Genomic DNA, 21,068 nt, shown 5'->3' with positions numbered 1-21,068 from the left:
CCCCCACTCACGCTGTTAGGGAGCAAACTACACACATCAAGGTATCTTTGTTCTTCTAAATACAGGTGAAGTTAGAGGTATTGAAAGAAAATAAACCTGGGTATCGTACCCCAACTCACACGGCAATCGAGGTGTAAACTCCCACAAAGGTTTCTTTCAGCCGTAAATAGTGGGATAGCTCCTTTAAGGGTATTTCTCACTCGCCCGCCGTGTCTGCTGGGTATACCCCAACTCACAAATAGGTCCGCCGCATAAATCTCATCAAGATATCTTTGCTGGATCCCTTCGTCACAAATATATTTCTAGCCTGGATCCACAGAGAGCTCTTGATCTCCAAAAAACATTAATTTTATTCGTTCCTCAAAAGGCACATATACATAGATCCAAAAACATATGGATGTGCAAAAAAACAATTAAAAGTCATTTAAAAATGTTCCAAGGAAACTAATAAATTCCAATATAAAACAAACTTAGAAAACAAAATATCCGTGATATATCGCTGTGAAAAATGGCTACTCACACAGCAGTCTGGATCTATGTAGGCATGGATACCTCTGGAGGCAAATACCTCTGGATATAGATGAGGAAAAGAGGCGGCACTCAAACAGACGTCTTAAGCAGATAACAACGTGGTCAGTTTAATCCGACATGTTTCGGGGTAATCACCCCGTCCTCAGGGTCATCATAGCCCAAACTGAACCAATGAACATACATATATACAAGCACAAACTAACAATCAAGACTAAAATGTTACTCACCTGCTCCACGGCGCCATTCTGATCGGCCGGACGCCCAGCAGCGCTTCCGCGTCGCCCTCCGGTGACGTCATTAAGCTGTGCCAGGAACCGGCTCCCATGGAAACCGCCGGACACACTCTCTGCTCACTCAAGGTGCAGCTGCGGGCATCGCGCTACCGGTCCGTGACGTCATATGGCTGCGCGGAGCAGGATGGTGTCTAAGCAACCAAAAAAAACTGAATCAAAAAAAGAAACATACATATACAGTGCAACATATTACCAATACAACAACTTGTTCTAACCCACACTAGCCATAGCTTATACAGCAATCAAAGCCAATATTCAATAAATGAGCTTATGGGAAAAGCCCGCAATTAGATATAGCATTATAACAATATAACGATAATGGTCTCATTCATAATGAAGTTATTCACATAAAACACTGTAAGCCCAGGTTTTCGTTGAGCCCCCGTGGCGATAAGGTGCCCAATTTAAAAATCCACCTGGATTCTCGCTGGAAAAGAGCTCTATCCCTGTCATCCCCTCTCAAGGTTCTGGGAACATGATCAATTAATATGGCCCTGATGCTAGCCACCCCATGTTTAAACGCCAGACAATGGCGTGCAAAAGGTTGGTCACTGCTGCCTTGTAGCAGCTACTCTTTGCACTGATGTTGCTCTGACTCAAAAACTACTATTTTTTGAAGACTAGTGAGTGCTCCTAACTTCATTTGCTATACATATATATATATAATTATTTAATTTCACAGCAGTCTGGTGCTCCATTAGAATCCGGTCAGGATCAAATATATACTTTGAAAACTGGGCACTTAATAATCCAAATGAAAGGCAATATGCTTGAAGCAGAAAAAATAGTCCATTTATTACTTACAGACCATAAAGTGCAATCGTGCAAAAGAGGGTTTAGTCGACGTGAAGTTTCGGTCCAAATAGGACCATCATCAGGACTTACAGCAGAACATCCTATCACCAAGGCAGCACAGAAGAGACTGAAGAACCATCACCAGCCACACACCTATAAATACCCCAGGGCATTACCCAGAATTCCCTGTCTGAAAACTATTGCATCATGGGGCATTGAATTAATGGTATCAACAAATACAATATTTATAGCCAACAATAGCATCTAAATAAAAGGCACACCGCACAATCAATGATCCGCCTATAGGAGGAACCATTAACATCTCTAAATAAATAAATAAAACATCACAAAACAGCCGTCGCGCCACTCATACCTGGAAGAGTCACTACAGGAAGTGACAAGACCATGGTGGTGCTGTGGAATGCACACATCACTTCCAGAAGTGACGCACGATCCCCATAGGGACACATACAGAAAAATACCAAATACCGAGCTCCGCAGCGTGCCGACCCGGAAGTTGCCTTCACCGCTCAGTGGAGCGCACAGCAAAAGATGCCATGTGTTCCACTGCGGTGTCATAGCAACGATAGCAAGGGGGAATCAGTACAATGCCCATAAACAGGGCGAGTCAAAACTGGCACAACACAAAAATAACAGTTCTATTGTATCAATTCTGTAGCGTGACTCTATAATAAGAGAGGCAATTCTTACACATCCTATGTTCTTACACAGACACTGAGAACAAAGTGGCCAATATCAATATTAGACAGAGATAAGGATAGCACCCTGGGGAATTTTAGGCACATATTGGAAATACAAACACCTAAAATGTAATAATTTAAAAAAAAATACTAATGTACTAGAACACGTATACAGACATACAGTATATGTGCAAAGATAAAAACAGAAAAAAGCAAAAAAGCAAAAAATATCATAATTGGTCACTTCTGATGAAAAATGGGTAATATAGAGGAAAAATTTATTTATAGTATAAGAATAACTAATCCATGTCTGATATTACAAAGAAAACCTGTGAAGCGGCGAGATATATCCACTTAAACTATATGTCATCTCAAAAATATGTTGTATGGATTGTTCTCGTTTAATCTACGTGGAGACACTGTATCAAGTGTATAGATCCATCTAGCCTCCCATTTCCTCAAAACATGTACTCGGTCACTACCTTTAGGGTTAATAGGGACGTGGTCAATCAGCATGCATTTCAAGCTAGCAATCAAGTGGCCAGCCTTCGCAAAATGTTTTGCCACTGGTTTATCTGAATCTCCAGACAACAATGCCACTCTTATAGTTGACCTATGATTGGCCATGCTGTCTCTAAAGTTTTTTTTTAGTCATGCCGACATAGACTAAGCCGCACGGGCATAGTAGAATATAAATCACATGGCCCATTTGGCAATGGAGTCGAAACCTGATTTTCATTTTCTTCCCATTATGCGGATGGGGAAAGGAAGAACCAGTGAGCATTGACCTACATGTAGGACAGTCCGCACATTTGAAACAGCCAAGCCTTTTACTTTGTAACCAAGTACCCTGGGTGCTTCAAGGTTGTAACAAATGGCGCATTAGAAGATCCTTCAAGTTAGGACCCCATAAAGGAGGCGCATTTCCAAGGCTGATTAGTAGGTTATCATTGGAAATAATCAGCCAATGTCGAACGACTGCTTTCCTTGTCTGATTAGATGTACTATCAAAAGTACTAGTGAAAATTGCACGATTTTGGTCAAAAGAGTCACTTTGTCCATTTTCGGTCTGTGAAAATTTTAATCTAGCCTTAAGAAGGCATCGTTCAATAGTAGCTGATGAGTTCCCACGTTCCAAGAAACGAGATGACATTTCCATGATCTGTCTCTCCGCCAGTTCCCGTGTAGAATTTATTCTTAGAATACAAAGAAATTGAGAGATTGGCAGCCCCTCTTTTAGAGGGCTAGGATGTTGACTAGATGAATGAAGTAACGTGTTACGATCTGTCTCTTTCCAAAACAAAGTGGTAGAAAGTTTATTTCCGGTCCGAAATACCTTCACATCAAGAAAATTAATCTCCATATCATGTAAACAACTCGTGAACCTAATAGGGGAGTCTAAGGAGTTAAGTTACTCTACCATAAACAAGAACTGTTCCTCAGTGCCGCACCACACTAAAAATATATCATCAATATAGCGCTTATAATATAAAATATAAGTACCAAAAGAAGAAAGAATGTTCATCCTCTCGTAGCGTGCCATGTATAAATTCGCATACGCTGGTGCTAAATTAGACCCCATGGTGGTGCCATTTAACTGCATAAAATGGCTACCGCCATAGAGGAAATGATTCTTAGTCAGCACCAGACGTATCAGCTCCAACAAAAAAATCAGAAGGAGGACCAGGTTGGGGTCAATCCACCAATGGTTCAGCAACAGCCCCAATACCATCCTAATGGGGGATGACGGTATAAAGGGAGTCATCAAGAGTAGCCAACAAGGCATTTGTAGGTATCTCACCAATTGCTCCAAGTCCATCTAGAAAGTCTCCAGTGTCCCTCAGGTAGCTCGGCATAGCTGTCACAAGTGGCTGAAGAAAGATATCAACAAACTGGGCCAAAGGTTGAAGACTAGACCCACGGGCCAAGATAATCAGCCTACCCGGGGGGATCCACTAGAGACTTGTGGATCTTGGGCAATGTGTAAAATATGGGCAAATTGGGTGTTCAACCTTTAAAAATCCAAGTACATCATTATCAATCCAACCCTGTGTCTGTGCCAAATCCAACCACCTATTTACTGATCATTTAATCATAGGGTTATTCAAAACCTTACTGTACGTATTCCTATCAGAGAGCTGCCTGCGTATTTCAGCATCATACGCCTGCCAGTTTTGGACCACAATAGCTCCTCCCTTATCAGCTTGTCTGATAACTATGTGATCATTTCTGATAAGGGATCTCAATGCCAGTTGTTGTTCTCTATTGAGGTTATGATATCTAGGTTTATCTTCAATCCTAGTAAGGTCGGATTCAACCAGCCTCAAAAAAGTCTTGATACTGGCATTAGTGCTCTGAGGGTCATAAGTACTTGGAGCTTTGAGAATTTGATCACGGGGAGGGGTCATATTACCATGCCCAAATTGTTCCCGAAGTCTCAATATCCTACCCAATTTATAACAATCAACTGACAAATCAAATTTATCGTGAGAAACAGTAGGTACAAAAGAAAATCCTAAGGATAAAACCTTAGCCTCGGGTCCAGTCAGTTCATGGTCTGACAGATTAAACACCGTGTCTAAGACCTGCTGCCTCAACCTCCCTTTTTGTTTCTTTTTGCCCCCTCGTCTCGTGGGGTGCTTGTGCCACGTCCTCTGCCACGACCTGTGGCTGAACTGGTTGCTGTCCCTAAAAAGCGAGAACCAGATGGTGGCCTAGAGTCAACATATCTTGAAGAACCCGAACCTGAGGCTTCACCCTCAGACTGTGATGGTGAGTTAGTAGAGGAATCGATGGCCCAGGGGTTACGTTACATAGAAACATAGAAACATAGAATTTGTCGGCAGATAAGAACCACTTGGCCCATCTAGTCTGCCCCTTTTTTTTTTTTATATATTTTTTTTTTTTTATCACTAACCTTATTTGTTCCTTATTTCTTTGTAAGGATATCCTTATGTCTATCCCATGCATGTTTAAATTGCTCTACTGTCTTAGCCTCTACCACCTCTGATGGGAGGCTATTCCACTTGTCCACTACCCTTTCTGTGAAATAATTTTTCCGCAAATTTCCCCTGAACCTCCCCCCCTCCAGTCTCAGTGCATGTCCTCGTGTCCTATTGCTTCTCTTCATTTGGAGAATGTTTCCCTCCTGGACTTTGTTAAAACCCTTCATATATTTGAAAGTTTCTATCATGTCCCCCCTTTCTCTTCTCTGCTCCAAACTATACATATTGAGATTTCTTAGTCTTTCTGGGTATGTTTTGTGATGTAGGCCATGCACCATTTTAGTTGCCCTCCTTTGTACAGTTTCTAATGTATTAATATCCTTTTGAAGATATGGCCTCCAGAACTGAATACAGTATTCTAGATGAGGCCGTACCAATGACCTATACAGTGGCATTATTACTTCTTTCTTTCTGCTGCTGATTCCTCTCCCAATGCAGCCAAGCATCTGACTAGCCTTCCTCATTGCCTTGTTACATTGCTTACCTGCCTTTAAGTCATCTGAAATAGTGACTCCTAGATCCCTTTCCTCCTCAGTAGTTTCCAGTATAGTGCCATTAATACTGTATTTAGCTTTAGGATTTTTGAGACCCAAGTGCATGATTTTGCATTTTTTGGCATTAAACTGTAATTGCCAGACTCTTGACCATTCCTCTAGTCTACCTAGATCCTCAATCATTTGTTTTACCCCACCTGGTGTGTCTACCCTGTTGCATACCTTTGTGTCATCTGCAAAAAGGCATACTTTCCCTTTAATCCCATTTGCAATGTCACCAATAAAGATATTGAAAAGCACTGGTCCAAGTACAGATCCCTGGGGTACTCCACTGGTAACATTTCCCTCCTGTGAATGCACTCCATTTACCACAACTCTCTGTTTTCTATCCTTCAACCAAGATCTTATCCATTCAATAATCCTAATATCCAATCCCAAACTTTCAAGTTTATTTAGCAGTCTGCGATGTGGAACTGTGTCAAAAGCCTTACTAAAGTCAAGATAAGCTATATCCATGGCTCCACCTTTATCCATCACTTTAGTCACACAATCAAAAAAGTCAATAAGATTTGTTTGACATGATCTTCCCCCAGTGAATCCATGCTGTTTGGGATCCAGTAAATTGCCGGATTTGAGATGATCTACAACTCTTTCTTTTAAGAGTGTTTCCATCAATTTCCCTACTACTGATGTAAGACTCACTGGTCTGTAGTTGTTTGCCTCTTCCTTGCTTCCACTTTTGTGCAGTGGGACTACGTTTGCTCTTTTCCAGTCCCCTGGAATTTCTCCTGTAGCTAATGACTGGTTGAATAATTCTGTCAATGGTGCTACCAGCACCTCTTTAAGTTCTTTTAGTATCCTTGGATGTATCCCATCTGGCCCCATAGATTTGTCCACTTTCAGCTTTGAGAGTTCTGTTAGGACCTTCTCCTCTGTAAATGTACTTGTTTCATTTTCCTGAATATCCCTGCAACTTAACTGTGGCCCCTTCCCCTCTCTTTCAGTAGTAAATACTGAGCAAAAATAATCATTAAGATGATCTGCTATTAAATTGTCTCCCTCAACAAGATTCCCAGTGTCCGTCTTTAGTTTTATAATTCCGCCTTTTGTTTTTCTTTTTTCGCTTATATACCTAAAAAAAGTTTTGCCTCCTTTACCCACTGACTGGGCCATTTTCTCCTCAGCTTGTGCCTTTGCACATCTGATTACCTTCTTTGTCTCCTTCTGTCTAACAAGATATATCTTTTTGTCTTCATTATTTTGTGTCTGCTTATATTTCCTAAAAGCCATCTTTTTTGCTCTCACAATATTTGCTACTTCTTTTGCAAACCACACTGGCTTCCTTTTCCTTGTGTTTTTCCTAACAGTTTTGATACAAAGGTCTGTTGCCTTCAATATTGCACATTTGAATGTTTTCCACCTCTCCTGCACTGTTTCCAAGTTCCTCCACTCTGCCAAAGAATCGCTTACACATTTTCCCATCCCTACAAAATCAGCCTTCCTAAAATCCAACACCTTTGTTTTTGTATGGGACGAGTCAGTCTCTGTCTTAATGCTGAACCATACTGCTTGATGATCACTGGATCCGAGGTTTTCACCCACTTTTACGTCTGATAATCTGTCTCCATTTGTAAGTATTAAGTCTAATATTGCGTCTTTCCGAGTGGGCTCCCTCACCAATTGGTGGAGGGATGCTCCCTGAAGGGAATTTAAAATGTTCCTACTTCTAGTGGAACTAGCAACAGACACCTCCCAGTTTACATCAGGAAGATTAAAGTCTCCCATGATTATTACCTCTCCTTTTAATGCCATTTTAGTTATGTCCTGCAATAGGTTCTTGTCAAGTTCCTCTTCCTGACCTGGTGGCCTGTATATCACGCCAATACGAATAATCAACTTTTCCCCTGTTTCTATGGTCACCCAAAGGGCCTCAGTTTTTTCTTCAATACTTTGTATTAATGTAGTATTTATGGCATTTTTTACATACATTGCTACCCCTCCCCCGATTTTTCCAATTCTGTCCTTCCTAAACAAAGTATATCCCGGTATAGCTATGTCCCAGTCATGATTTTCATTGTACCATGACTCTGTAATTGCCACAATGTCTAGATCATCCCTTGTCATTATTGCAGTTAGTTCTGGGATTTTATTTCCTAAGGTCCTAGCATTTGCACACATAGCTTTTAGAGTTTTGTTTGTGCTTTTTCTGTTCCTAGCTATGTTCTTCTCTCTGCCTATTTTTATTTGGTTTTGATCTGAATTATCTTCTGTTGCTGTGGATATGCTTCCTATTCCCTTTGCCTGCAGAAACAATACCTCTGTGTTGGGGGAGCAGATTTCTTTATTCCTATTTGGTTCACTGCCCCCCTTTGTTAGTTTAAATAGCTCTTGATGAAGCATCCAAACTGTTCAGTTAGTATTTTCGTTCCCGTTGAAGATGGGTGCAGGCCGTCACTTTTGTATAAGCTCCTATCTTGCCAGATGGTGTGACTATGGCCTATAAATCCAAATCTCTCCTCATTGCACCATGTCCTTAGCCAAACATTGAAGTTTCTGATGCAATGAGTTCTGTCTTCCCCTCTGTGTACTGGCAATACTTCTGAAAAAGATACAGTGGTTGCCACCTGCTTCAGAGCAGTCCCTAACTTCCTAAATTCATCTTTTACAGCAATGAGTTCTGCATTTGCCAGGTCATTTGTCCCTAGGTGGACAATGACATCCACCTCCCCATCTTTTCTTGCTGCCTTCACAATTCTTAGCATGCGCTCTTTATCCCTTGGAGCTGTGGCTCCAGGTAAGCACCTTACTTGTTTCTCTACTTCATTTGCATTTCCCAGATGTATTCCTCTAATAATGGAATCTCCCAAAAGAAGTGCAGTCCTTTTTGGAGATTCAATTTTCCTGTTCCATTTCCTGTTCCTATGGTTGGTAGATGTCCCCATATCCTCCTGTTCTGTAGTGCCTCTATTAGTTGTATCTTCCAGCCCTGCAAGAGTAGCATACGAGTTTTGCAGTGTCACCGCTTGCGGGAGGTGTCTGTGTCCCTCTGGAAACCTCTGCCCTTGAGAGCCCACAGTAGTCCAGGCAGAATGTCTTCTGGTGGCTCTCTGAGGCAGTGGAGGCTTCAAAGACACAGACATCTTACAAATCTCAGCATGCAGTTTTGCTATCTCCTCCTTCAGCAGAGAAAATTGCTCACAGATTGGACAGCAGCTGAGTCTCCACGCTGCCTCTTTCCAAACAAATGCTTTACATCCATTGCACTGCACAAGGCCAAACATTGTATCAGATGTGAATGGTATTGCAAATTTGTGTGTTACTTGGTGTATTTTAAAACTCACCTGTTGCTGTATTCTAACTCACCTGCTGCTGTTACAAACTCACTTAATAAGCCAAGCCTCACTTTATAATGCACGCCTCTCTCACGTTGTCTAACGTTAGCTCGACGTTGTCTGCCAGAGCCTGAACCACCCTTAAGCCATGGATAAACCTGGTGATTCGTATAATCAAAAGAAACAGTACTCAATGTCTTCCTTTTAAAGGCAGTTAATTCCTGTTGAGATGTATTGATCTGTTCTATTAACTGTTCACACCAATTGTTAGATTTATCAACAGACAAGGTCAGAAGATTTGTATAATTAAATATCACAATATCAGATCTGATCTTTTTGAGCTCACTGCTCACTTCCTCAATAACCAGGACCATCAGATCCAGTGAGCACTTATTTAGTACCCCGCACCATTTGGCGCAGAAAGACAGATTATTACGCCCAAAAGTAGGGATGCTGTTCATCCTAAAACCCCTAGGGATCTTTTTATTTCTATAGTAGTTGGACAAAAATTGTCCATGAAGCATTAGTTCAACCTCTCTTCTACGTAACCGCATGATCTTATGATAAAGGTCCCTAGGGGTTTCATCGGGTATTCGAGCGAACGATATCTGATCAAAGAGAACTCTGTCGGCATCATCATCCGTCAGGGAGATAGCATTAGACTCAATAGTGTTCAATAATTCCTCATTGAGTTCACCACCATAGCCCTGAGACATTTTGTTACTCAAAAGCAGCTCACAATGGAGTTTACCCACTATCTGAAAGGGTTAACCTAACAGAACCATACACAATAAACAAAAACAAAACAAAATAGCACTATCGTGGTGCGGCACTGAGGAAACCGTTCACATCAGAAGTGACCAAAAAAAAAGAAAAAAATATTTTCACATTTAAAAAAAAATATTTTTAGGAACACTACTGGCTGGCTTAATCCAACAATTTCTCATCCGGCTGTGTAGCAATTATTCTCATTAGTAGAATGAAAAAGAAAAAAAAGGTTGGTAGGTGCAGGACAATGGAGAATAACTTAAACGCAGAAGAAGAAAAAAATCCAATATAGACTACTCAAAAAGTCCGCACACAATTAATTTAATTTCACAGCAGTCTGGTGCTCCATTTGAATCCGGTCAGGATCAAATATATACTTTGAAAACTGGGCACTTAATAATCCAAATGAAAGGCAATATGCTTGAAGCAGAAAAAATAGTCCATTTATTACTTACAGACCATAAAGTGCAATCGTGCAAAAGAGGGTTTAGTCGACGTGATGTTTCGGTCCAAATAGGACCATCATCAGGACTTACAGCAGAACATCCTATCACCAAGGCAGCACAGAAGAGACTGAAGAACCATCACCAGCCACACACCTAAATACCCCAGGCCATTAACCAGAATTCCCTGTCTGAAAACTATTGCATCATGGGGCATTGAATTAATGGTATCAACAAATACAATATTTATAGCCAACAATAGCATCTAAATAAAAGGCACACCGCACAATCAATGATCCGCCTATAGGAGGAACCATTAACATCTCTAAATAATAAATAAAACATCACAAAACAGCCGTCGCGCCACTCATATCTGGAAGAGTCACTACAGGAAGTGACAAGACCGTGGTGGTGCTGTGTAACGCACACGTCACTTCCAGAAGTGACGCACGATCCCCGTAGGGACACATACAGCAAAATACCAAATACCGAGCTCCGCAACGCGCAGACCCGGAAGTTGCCTTCACCGCTCAGTGGAGCGCACAGCAAAAGATGCCATGCGTTCCACTGCGGTGTCATAGCAACAATAGCTAGGGGGAATCAGTACAACTCCCATAAACAGGGCGTGTCAAAACTGGCACAACACAAAAATAACAGTTCTATTGTATCAATTCTGCAGCGTGACTCTATAATAAGAGAGGCAATTCTTACACATCCTATGTTCTTACACAGACACTGAGAACAAAGTGGCCAATATCAATATTAGACAGAGATAAGGATAGCACCCTGGGGAATTTTAGGCACATATTGGAAATACAAACACCTAAAATGTAATCATTTAAAAAAAATACTAATGTACTAGAACACGTATACAGACATACAGTATATGTGCAAAGATAAAAACAGAAAAAAGCAAAAAAGCAAAAAATATCATAATTGGTCACTTCTGATGAAAAATGGGTAATATAGAGGAAAAATTTATTTATAATATAAGAATAACTAATCCATGTCAGATATTACAAAGAAAACCTGTGAAGCGGCGAGATATATCCACTTAAACTATATGTCATCTCAAAAATATGTTGTATGGATTGTTCTCGTTTAATCTACGTGGAGACACTGTATCAAGTGTATAGATCCATCTAGCCTCCCATTTCCTCAAAACATGTACTCGGTCACTACCTTTAGGGTTAATAGGGACGTGGTCAATCAGCATGCATTTCAAGCTAGCAATCAAGTGGCCAGCCTTCGCAAAATGTTTCGCCACTGGTTTATCTGAATCTCCAGACAACAATGCCACTCTTATAGTTGACCTATGATTGGCCATGCGGTCTCTAAAGTTTTTTTTTAGTCATGCCGACATAGACTAAGCCGCACGGGCATAGTAGAATATAAATCACATGGCCCATTTGGCAATGGAGTCGAAACCTGATTTTCATTTTCTTCCCATTATGCGGATGGGGAAAGGAAGAACCAGTGAGCATTGACCTACATGTAGGACAGTCCACACATTTGAAACAGCCAAGCCTTTTACTTTGTAACCAAGTACCCTGGGTGCTTCAAGGTTGTAACAAATGGCGCATTAGAAGATCCTTCAAGTTAGGACCCCATAAAGGAGGCGCATTTCCAAGGCTGATTAGTAGGTTATCATTGGAAATAATCAGCCAATGTCGAACGACTGCTTTCCTTGTCTGATTAGATGTACTATCAAAAGTACTAGTGAAAATTGCACGATTTTGGTCAAAAGAGTCACTTTGTCCATTTTCGGTCTGTGAAAATTTTAATCTAGCCTTAAGAAGGCATCGTTCAATAGTAGCTGATGAGTTCCCACGTTCCAAGAAACGAGATGACATTTCCATGATCTGTCAGTTCCCGTGTAGAATTTATTCTTAGAATACAAAGAAATTGAGAGATTGGCAGCCCCTCTTTTAGAGGGCTAGGATGTTGACTAGATGAATGAAGTAACGTGTTACGATCTGTCTCTTTCCGAAACAAAGTGGTAGAAAGTTTATTTCCGGTCCGAAATACCTTCACATCAAGAAAATTAATCTCCATATCATGTAAACAACTCGTGAACCTAATAGGGGAGTCTAGGGAGTTAAGTTACTCTACCATAAACAAGAACTGTTCCTCAGTGCCGCACCACACTAAAAATATATCATCAATATAGCGCTTATAATATAAAATATAAGTACCAAAAGAAGAAAGAATGTTCATCCTCTCGTAGCGTGCCATGTATAAATTTGCATACGCTGGTGCTAAATTAGACCCCAGGGTGGTGCCATTTAACTGCATAAAATGGCTACCGCCATAGAGGAAATGATTCTTAGTCAGCACCAGACGTATCAGCTCCAACAAAAAAATCAGAAGGAGGACCAGGTTGGGGTCAATCCACCAATGGTTCAGCAACAGCCCCAATACCATCCTAATGGGGGATGACGGTATAAAGGGAGTTGACATCAAGAGTAGCCAACAAGGCATTTGTAGGTATCTCACCAATTGCTCCAAGTCCATCTAGAAAGTCTCCAGTGTCCCTCAGGTAGCTCGGCATAGCTGTCACAAGTGGCTGAAGAAAGATATCAACAAACTGGGCCAAAGGTTGAAGAATAGACCCACGGGCCAAGATAATCAGCCTACCCGGGGGGATCCACTAGAGACTTGTGGATCTTGGGCAATGTGTAAAATATGGGCAAATTGGGTGTTCAACCTTTAAAAATCCAAGTACATCATTATCAATCCAACCCTGTGTCTGTGCCAAATCCAACCACCTATTTACTGATCATTTAATCATAGGGTTATTCAAAACCTTACTGTACGTATTCCTATCAGAGAGCTGCCTGCGTATTTCAGCATCATACGCCTGCCAGTTTTGGACCACAATAGCTCCTCCCTTATCAGCTTGTCTGATAACTATGTGATCATTTCTGATAAGGGATCTCAATGCCAGTTGTTGTTCTCTATTGAGGTTATGATATCTAGGTTTATCTTCAATCCTAGTAAGGTCGGATTCAACCAGCCTCAAAAAAGTCTTGATACTGGCATTAGTGCTCTGAGGGTCATAAGTACTTGGAGCTTTGAGAATTTGATCACGGGGAGGGGTCATATTACCATGCCCAAATTGTTCCCGAAGTCTCAATTTCCTACCCAATTTATAACAATCAACTGACAAATCAAATTTATCGTGAGAAACAGTAGGTACAAAAGAAAATCCTAAGGATAAAACCTTAGCCTCGGGTCCAGTCAGTTCATGGTCTGACAGATTAAACACCGTGTCTAAGACCTGCTGCCTCAACCTCCCTTTTTGTTTCTTTTTGCCCCCTCGTCTCGTGGGGTGCTTGTGCCACGTCCTCTGCCACGACCTGTGGCTGAACTGGTTGCTGTCCCTAAAAAACGAGAACCAGAAGGTGGCCTAGAGTCAACATATCTTGAAGAACCCGAACCTGAGGCTTCACCCTCAGACTGTGATGGTGAGTTAGTAGAGGAATCGATGGCCCAGGGGTTACGTTGTCTAACGTTAGCTCGACGTTGTCTGCCAGAGCCTGAACCACCCTTAAGCCATGGATAAACCTGGTGATTCGTATAATCAAAAGAAACAGTACTCAATTTCTTCCTTTTAAAGGCAGTTAATTCCTGTTGAGATGTATTGATCTGTTCTATTAACTGTTCACACCAATTGTTAGATTTATCAACAGACAAGGTCAGAAGATTTGTATAATTAAATATCACAATATCAGATCTGATCTTTTTGAGCTCACTGCTCACTTCCTCAATAACCAGGACCATCAGATCCAGTGAGCACTTATTTAGTACCCCGCACCATTTGGCGCAGAAAGACAGATTATTACGCCCAAAAGTAGGGATGCTGTTCATCCTAAAACCCCTAGGGATCTTTTTATTTCTATAGTAGTTGGACAAAAATTGTCCATGAAGCATTAGTTCAACCTCTCTTCTACGTAACCGCATGATCTTATGAAAAAGGTCCCTAGGGGTTTCATCGGGTATTCGAGCGAACGCTATCTGATCAAAGAGAACTCTGTCGGCATCATCATCCGTCAGGGAGATAGCATTAGACTCAATAGTGTTCAATAATTCCTCATTGAGTTCACCACCATAGCCCTGAGACATTTTGTTACTCAAAAGCAGCTCACAATGGAGTTTACCAACTATCTGAAAGGGTTAACCTAACAGAACCATACACAATAAACAAAAACAAAACAATATAGCACTATCGTGGTGCGGCACTGAGGAAACCGTTCACATCAGAAGTGACCAAAAAAAAAGAAAAAAATATTTTCACATTTAAAAAAAAATATTTTTAGGAACACTACTGGCTGGCTTAATCCAACAATTTCTCATCCGGCTGTGTAGCAATTATTCTCATTAGTAGAATGAAAAAGAAAAAAAAGGTTGGTAGGTGCAGGACAATGGAGAATAACTTAAACGCAGAAGAAAAAAATCCAATATAGACTACTCAAAAAGTCCGCACACAATTAATTTAATTTCACAGCAGTCTGGTGCTCCATTTGAATCCGGTCAGGATCAAATATATACTTTGAAAACTGGGCACTTAATAATCCAAATGAAAGGCAATATGCTTGAAGCAGAAAAAATAGTCCATTTATTACTTACAGACCATAAAGTGCAATCGTGCAAAAGAGGGTTTAGTCGACGTGATGTTTCGGTCCAAATAGGACCATCATCAGGACTTACAGCAGAACATCCTATCACCAAGGCAGCACAGAAGAGACTGAAGAACCATCACCAGCCACACACCTATAAACACCCCAGGCCATTAACCAGAATTCCCTGTCTGAAAACTATTGCATTATGGGGCATTGAATTAATGGTATCAACAAATACAATATTTATAGCCAACAATAGCATCTAAATAAAAGGCACACCGCACAATCAATGATCCGCCTATAGGAGGAACCATTAACATCTCTAAATAATAAATAAAACATCACAAAACAGCCGTCGCGCCACTCATACCTGGAAGAGTCACTACAGGAAGTGACAAGACCATGGTGGTGCTGTGTAACGCACACGTCACTTCCAGAAGTGACGCACGATCCCCATAGGGACACATACAGCAAAATACCAAATACCGAGCTCCGCAACGCGCAGACCCGGAAGTTGCCTTCACCGCTCAGTGGAGCGCACAGCAAAAGATGCCATGCGTTCCACTGCGGTGTCATAGCAACAATAGCTAGGGGGAATCAGTACAACTCCCATAAACAGGGCGTGTCAAAACTGGCACAACACAAAAATAACAGTTCTATTGTATCAATTCTGCAGCGTGACTCTATAATAAGAGAGGCAATTCTTACACATCCTATGTTCTTACACAGACACTGAGAACAAAGTGGCCAATATCAATATTAGACAGAGATAAGGATAGCACCCTGGGGAATTTTAGGCACATATTAGAAATACAAACACCTAAAATGTAATAATTTAAAAAAAATACTAATGTACTAGAACACGTATACTGACATACAGTATATGTGCAAAGATAAAAACAGAAAAAAGCAAAAAAGCAAAAAATATCATAATTGGTCACTTCTGATGAAAAATGGGTAATATAGAGGAAAAATTTATTTATAGTATAAGAATAACTAATCCATGTCTGATATTACAAAGAAAACCTGTGAAGCGGCGAGATATATCCACTTAAACTATATGTCATCTCAAAAATATGTTGTATGGATTGTTCTTGTTTAATCTACGTGGAGACACTGTATCAAGTGTATAGATCCATCTAGCCTCCCATTTCCTCAAAACATGTACTCGGTCACCACCTCTAGGGTTAAAAGGGATGTGGTCAATCAGCATGCATTTCAACCTTGCAATCGAGTGGCCAGCCTTCACAAAATGTTTCACTACTGGTTTATCTGAATCTCCAGACAACAATGCCACTCTTACAGTTGACCTACTAACCAGCCTTGGAAATGCGCCTCCTTTATGGGGTCCTAACTTGAAGGATCTTCTAATGCGCCCTTTGTTACAACCTCGGAGCACCCAGGGTACTTGGTTACAAAGTAAAAGGCTTGGCTGTTTCAAATGTGCGGACTGCACTACCTGTAGGTCAGTGCTCACTGGTTCTTCCTTTCTCCATCCGCATAATGGGAAGAAAATGAAAATCAGGTTTCGACTCCATTGCCAAATGGGCCATGTGATTTATATTCTACTATGCCCGTGCGGCTTAGTCTATGTCGGCATGACTAAAATAAACTTTAGGGACCGCATGGCCAATCATAGGTCAACTATAAGAGCGGCATTGTTGTCTGGAGATTCAGATAAACCAGGGAGACTGCTGATTTGTCTCATTGAATCATTGGGTGGAAATACTACCCAAGGGCGCCCATTCCTCTATTGTCACATATTTGTATTTTTCTCTGACGTCCTAGTGGATGCTGGGAACTCCGTAAGGACCATGGGGAATAGCGGCTCCGCAGGAGACTGGGCATAAAAGTAAAAGCTTTAGGACTACCTGGTGTGCACTGGCTCCTCCCCCTATGACCCTCCTCCAAGCCTCAGTTAGATTTTTGTGCCCGAACGAGAAGGGTGCACACTAGGTGGCTCTCCTGAGCTGCTTAGTGAAAAAGTTTAAGTATAGGTTTTTTATTTTCAGTGAGTCCTGCTGGCAACAGGTTCACTGCACCGAGGGACTAAGGGGAGAAGAAGCGAATTCACCTGCGTGCAGAGTGGATTGGGCTTCTTAGGCTACTGGACATTAGCTCCAGAGGGACGATCACAGGCCCAGCCATGGATGGGTCCCAGAGCCGCGCCGCCGGCCCCCTTACAGAGCCAGAAGACTGAAGAGGTCCGGGAAATCGGCGGCAGAAGACGTCCTGTCTTCAATAAGGTAGCGCACAGCACCGCAGCTGTGCGCCATTGCTCTCAGCACACTTCACACTCCGGTCACTGAGGGTGCAGGGTGCTGGGGGGGGGGCGCCCTGAGACGCAATAAAAACACCTTAGATGGCAAAAAAATACATCACATATAGCTCCTGGGCTATATGGATGCATTTAACCCCTGCCAGTTTTTCCTTAAAAAAGCGGGAGAAAGGCCGCCGAGAAGGGGGTGGAGCCTATCTCCTCAGCACACAAGCGCCATTTTCCCTCACAGCTCCGTTGGAGGGAAGCTCCCTGGCTCTCCCCTGCAGTCCTGCACTACAGAAACAGGGTAAAACAAGAGAGGAGGGGGGGGGCACTAATTTGGCAGATTAATCAATACAGCAGCTATATAAGGGAAAAACACTTATATAAGGTTATCCCTGTATATATATATAGCGCTCTGGTGTGTGCTGGCAAACTCTCCCTCTGTCTCCCCAAAGGGCTAGTGGGGTCCTGTCCTCTATCAGAGCATTCCCTGTGTGTGTGCTGGGTGTCGGTACGTTGTGTCGACATGTATGAGGAGGAAAATGGTATGGAGGTGGAGCAATTGCCTGTAATAGTGATGTCACCCCCTAGGGAGTCGACACCTGACTGGATGGTCTTATGGAAGGAATTACGTGATAGCGTCAGCACTTTACAAAAGACTGTTGACGACATGAGACAGCCGGCAAATCAGTTAGTATCTGTCCAGGCGTCTCAAACACCGTCAGGGGCTCTAAAGCGCCCGTTACCTCAGATGGTCGACACAGACCCAGACACGGACACTGACTCCAGTGTCGACGGTGAGGAAACAAACGTATTTTCCAGTAGGGCCACACGTTACATGATCACGGCAATGAAGGAGGTTTTGAACATTTCTGATACTACAAGTACCACAAAAAAGGGTATTATGTGGGGTGTGAAAAAACTACCCGTAGTTTTTCCTGAATCAGATGAATTAAATGAGGTGTGTGATGAAGCGTGGGTTTCCCCCGATAAAAAACTGCTAATTTCTAAAAAATTATTGGCATTATACCCTTTCCCGCCAGAGGTTAGGGCGCGTTGGGAAACACCCCCTAGGGTAGATAAGGCGCTCACACGCTTATCAAAACAAGTGGCGTTACCGTCTCCTGATACGGCCGCCCTCAAGGAGCCAGCTGATAGGAAGCTGGAAAATATCCTAAAAAGTATATACACACATACTGGTGTTATACTGCGACCAGCAATAGCCTCAGCCTGGATGTGCAGTGCTGGGGTGACTTGGTCGGATTCCCTGACTGAAAATATTGATACCCTGGACAGGGACAGTATATTATTGACTATAGAGCATTTAAAGGATGCATTTCTATATATGCGAGATGCACAGAGGGATATTTGCACTCTGGCATCAAGAGTAAGTGCGCTGTCCATTTCTGCCAGAAGAGGGTTATGGACGCGACAGTGGTCAGGGGATGCGGATTCCAAACGGCATATGGAAGTATTGCCGTATAAAGGGGAGGAGTTATTTGGGGTCGGTCTATCGGACCTGGTGGCCACGGCAACGGCTGGGAAATCCACCTTTTTACCCCAGGTCACCTCTCAGCAGAAAAAGACACCGTCTTTTCAGGCTCAGTCCTTTCGTCCCCATAAGGGCAAGAGGGCAAAAGGCCACTCATATCTGCCCCGGGGCAGAGGAAGGGGAAAAAGACTGCAGCAGGCAGCCTCTTCCCAGGAACAGAAGCCCTCCCCCGCTTCTGCCAAGTCCTCAGCATGACGCTGGGGCCTTACAAGTGGACTCAGGCACTCGCAAGTGGACCCCTGGATCCTGCAGGTAGTATCTCAGGGGTACAAATTGGAATTCGAGATCTCCCCCTCGCCGGTTCCTGAAGTCTGCTTTACCAACGTCTCCCTCCGACAGGGAGGCGGTATTGGAAGCCATTCACAAGCTGTATTCCCAGCAGGTGATAATCAAGGTACTCCTCCTACAACAGGGAAAGGGGTATTATTCCACGCTGTTTGTGGTACCGAAGCCGGACGGCTCGGTAAGACCTATTTTAAATCTGAAATCCTTGAACACTTACATACAAAGGTTCAAATTCAAGATGGAGTCACTCAGAGCAGTGATAGCGAACCTGGAAGAAGGGGACTATATGGTGTCTCTGGACATCAAGGATGCTTACCTCCATGTCCCAAATTTGCCCTTCTCACCAAGGGTACCTCAGGTTTGTGGTACAGAACTGTCACTATCAGTTTCAGACGCTGCCGTTTGGATTGTCCACGGCACCCCGGGTCTTTACCAAGGTAATGGCCGAAATGATGATTCTTCTTCGAAGAAAAGGCGTCTTAATTATCCCTTACTTGGACGATCTCCTGATAAGGGCAAGGTCCAGGGAACAGTTAGAGGTTGGAGTAGCACTATCTCAAGTAGTACTACGACAGCACGGGTGGATTCTAAATATTCCAAAATCGCAGCTGATTCCGACGACACGTCTGCTGTTCCTAGGGATGATTCTGGACACAGTCCAGAAAAAGGTGTTTCTCCCAGAGGAGAAAGCCAGGGAGTTATCCGAGCTAGTCAGGAACCTCCTAAAACCAGGCCAAGTGTCAGTGCATCAATGCACAAGGGTCCTGGGAAAAATGGTGGCTTCTTACGAAGCGATTCCATTCGGCAGATTCCACGCAAGAACTTTTCAGTGGGATCTGCTGGACAAATGGTCCGCATCGCATCTTCAGATGCATCAGCGGATAACCCTGTCTCCAAGGACAAGGGTGTCTCTCCTGTGGTGGTTGCAGAGTGCTCATCTTCTAGAGGGCCGCAGATTCGGCATTCAGGACTGGGTCCTGGTGACCATGGATGCCAGCCTGAGAGGCTGGGGAGCAGTCACACAGGGAAAAAATTTCCAGGGCTTGTGGTCAAGCATGGAAACGTCATTTCACATAAATATCCTGGAACTAAGGGCCATTTACAATGCCCTAAGTCAAGCAAGGCCTCTGCTTCAGGGTCAGCCGGTGTTGATCCAGTCGGACAACATCACGGCAGTCGCCCACGTAAACAGACAGGGCGGCACAAGAAGCAGGAGGGCAATGGCAGAAGTTGCAAGGATTCTTCGCTGGGCGGAAAATCATGTGATAGCACTGTCAGCAGTGTTCATTCCGGGAGTGGACAACTGGGAAGCAGACTTCCTCAGCAGACACGACCTCCACCCGGGGGAGTGGGGACTTCACCCAGAAGTCTTCCACATGATTGTGAACCGTTGGGAAAAACCAAAGGTGGACATGATGGCGTCCCGCCTCAACAAAAAACTAGACAGATATTGCGCCAGGTCAAGGGACCCTCAGGCAATAGCTGTGGACGCTCTGGTAACACCGTGGGTGTACCAGTCAGTGTATGTGTTCCCTCCTCTGCCTCTCATACCCAAGGTACTGAGAATCATAAGAAGGAGAGGAGTAAGGACTATACTCGTGGCTCCGGATTGGCCAAGAAGGACTTGGTACCCGGAACTTCAAGAGATGCTCACGGAGGACCCGTGGCCTCTACCTCTAAGAAAGGACCTGCTCCAGCAGGGACCCTGTCTGTTCCAAGACTTACCGCGGCTGCGTTTGACGGCATGGCGGTTGAACGCCGGATCCTGAAGGAAAAAGGCATTCCGGATGAAGTCATCCCTACCCTGATCAAAGCCAGGAAGGATGTAACCGTGCAACATTATCACCGTATTTGGCGTAAATATGTTGCGTGGTGTGAGGCCAGGAAGGCCCCTACAGAGGAATTTCAACTGGGTCGTTTCCTGCATTTCCTGCAAACAGGACTGTCTATGGGCCTAAAATTAGGGTCCATTAAGGTTCAAATT

This window comes from Pseudophryne corroboree, chromosome 5 (genome assembly GCF_028390025.1).
Source record: "Pseudophryne corroboree isolate aPseCor3 chromosome 5, aPseCor3.hap2, whole genome shotgun sequence".
Classification (NCBI taxonomy): Eukaryota; Metazoa; Chordata; class Amphibia; order Anura; family Myobatrachidae; genus Pseudophryne; species Pseudophryne corroboree.
The sequence above is the reverse complement of the archived record's forward strand: the minus strand, read 5'-3'. Positions refer to the sequence as shown.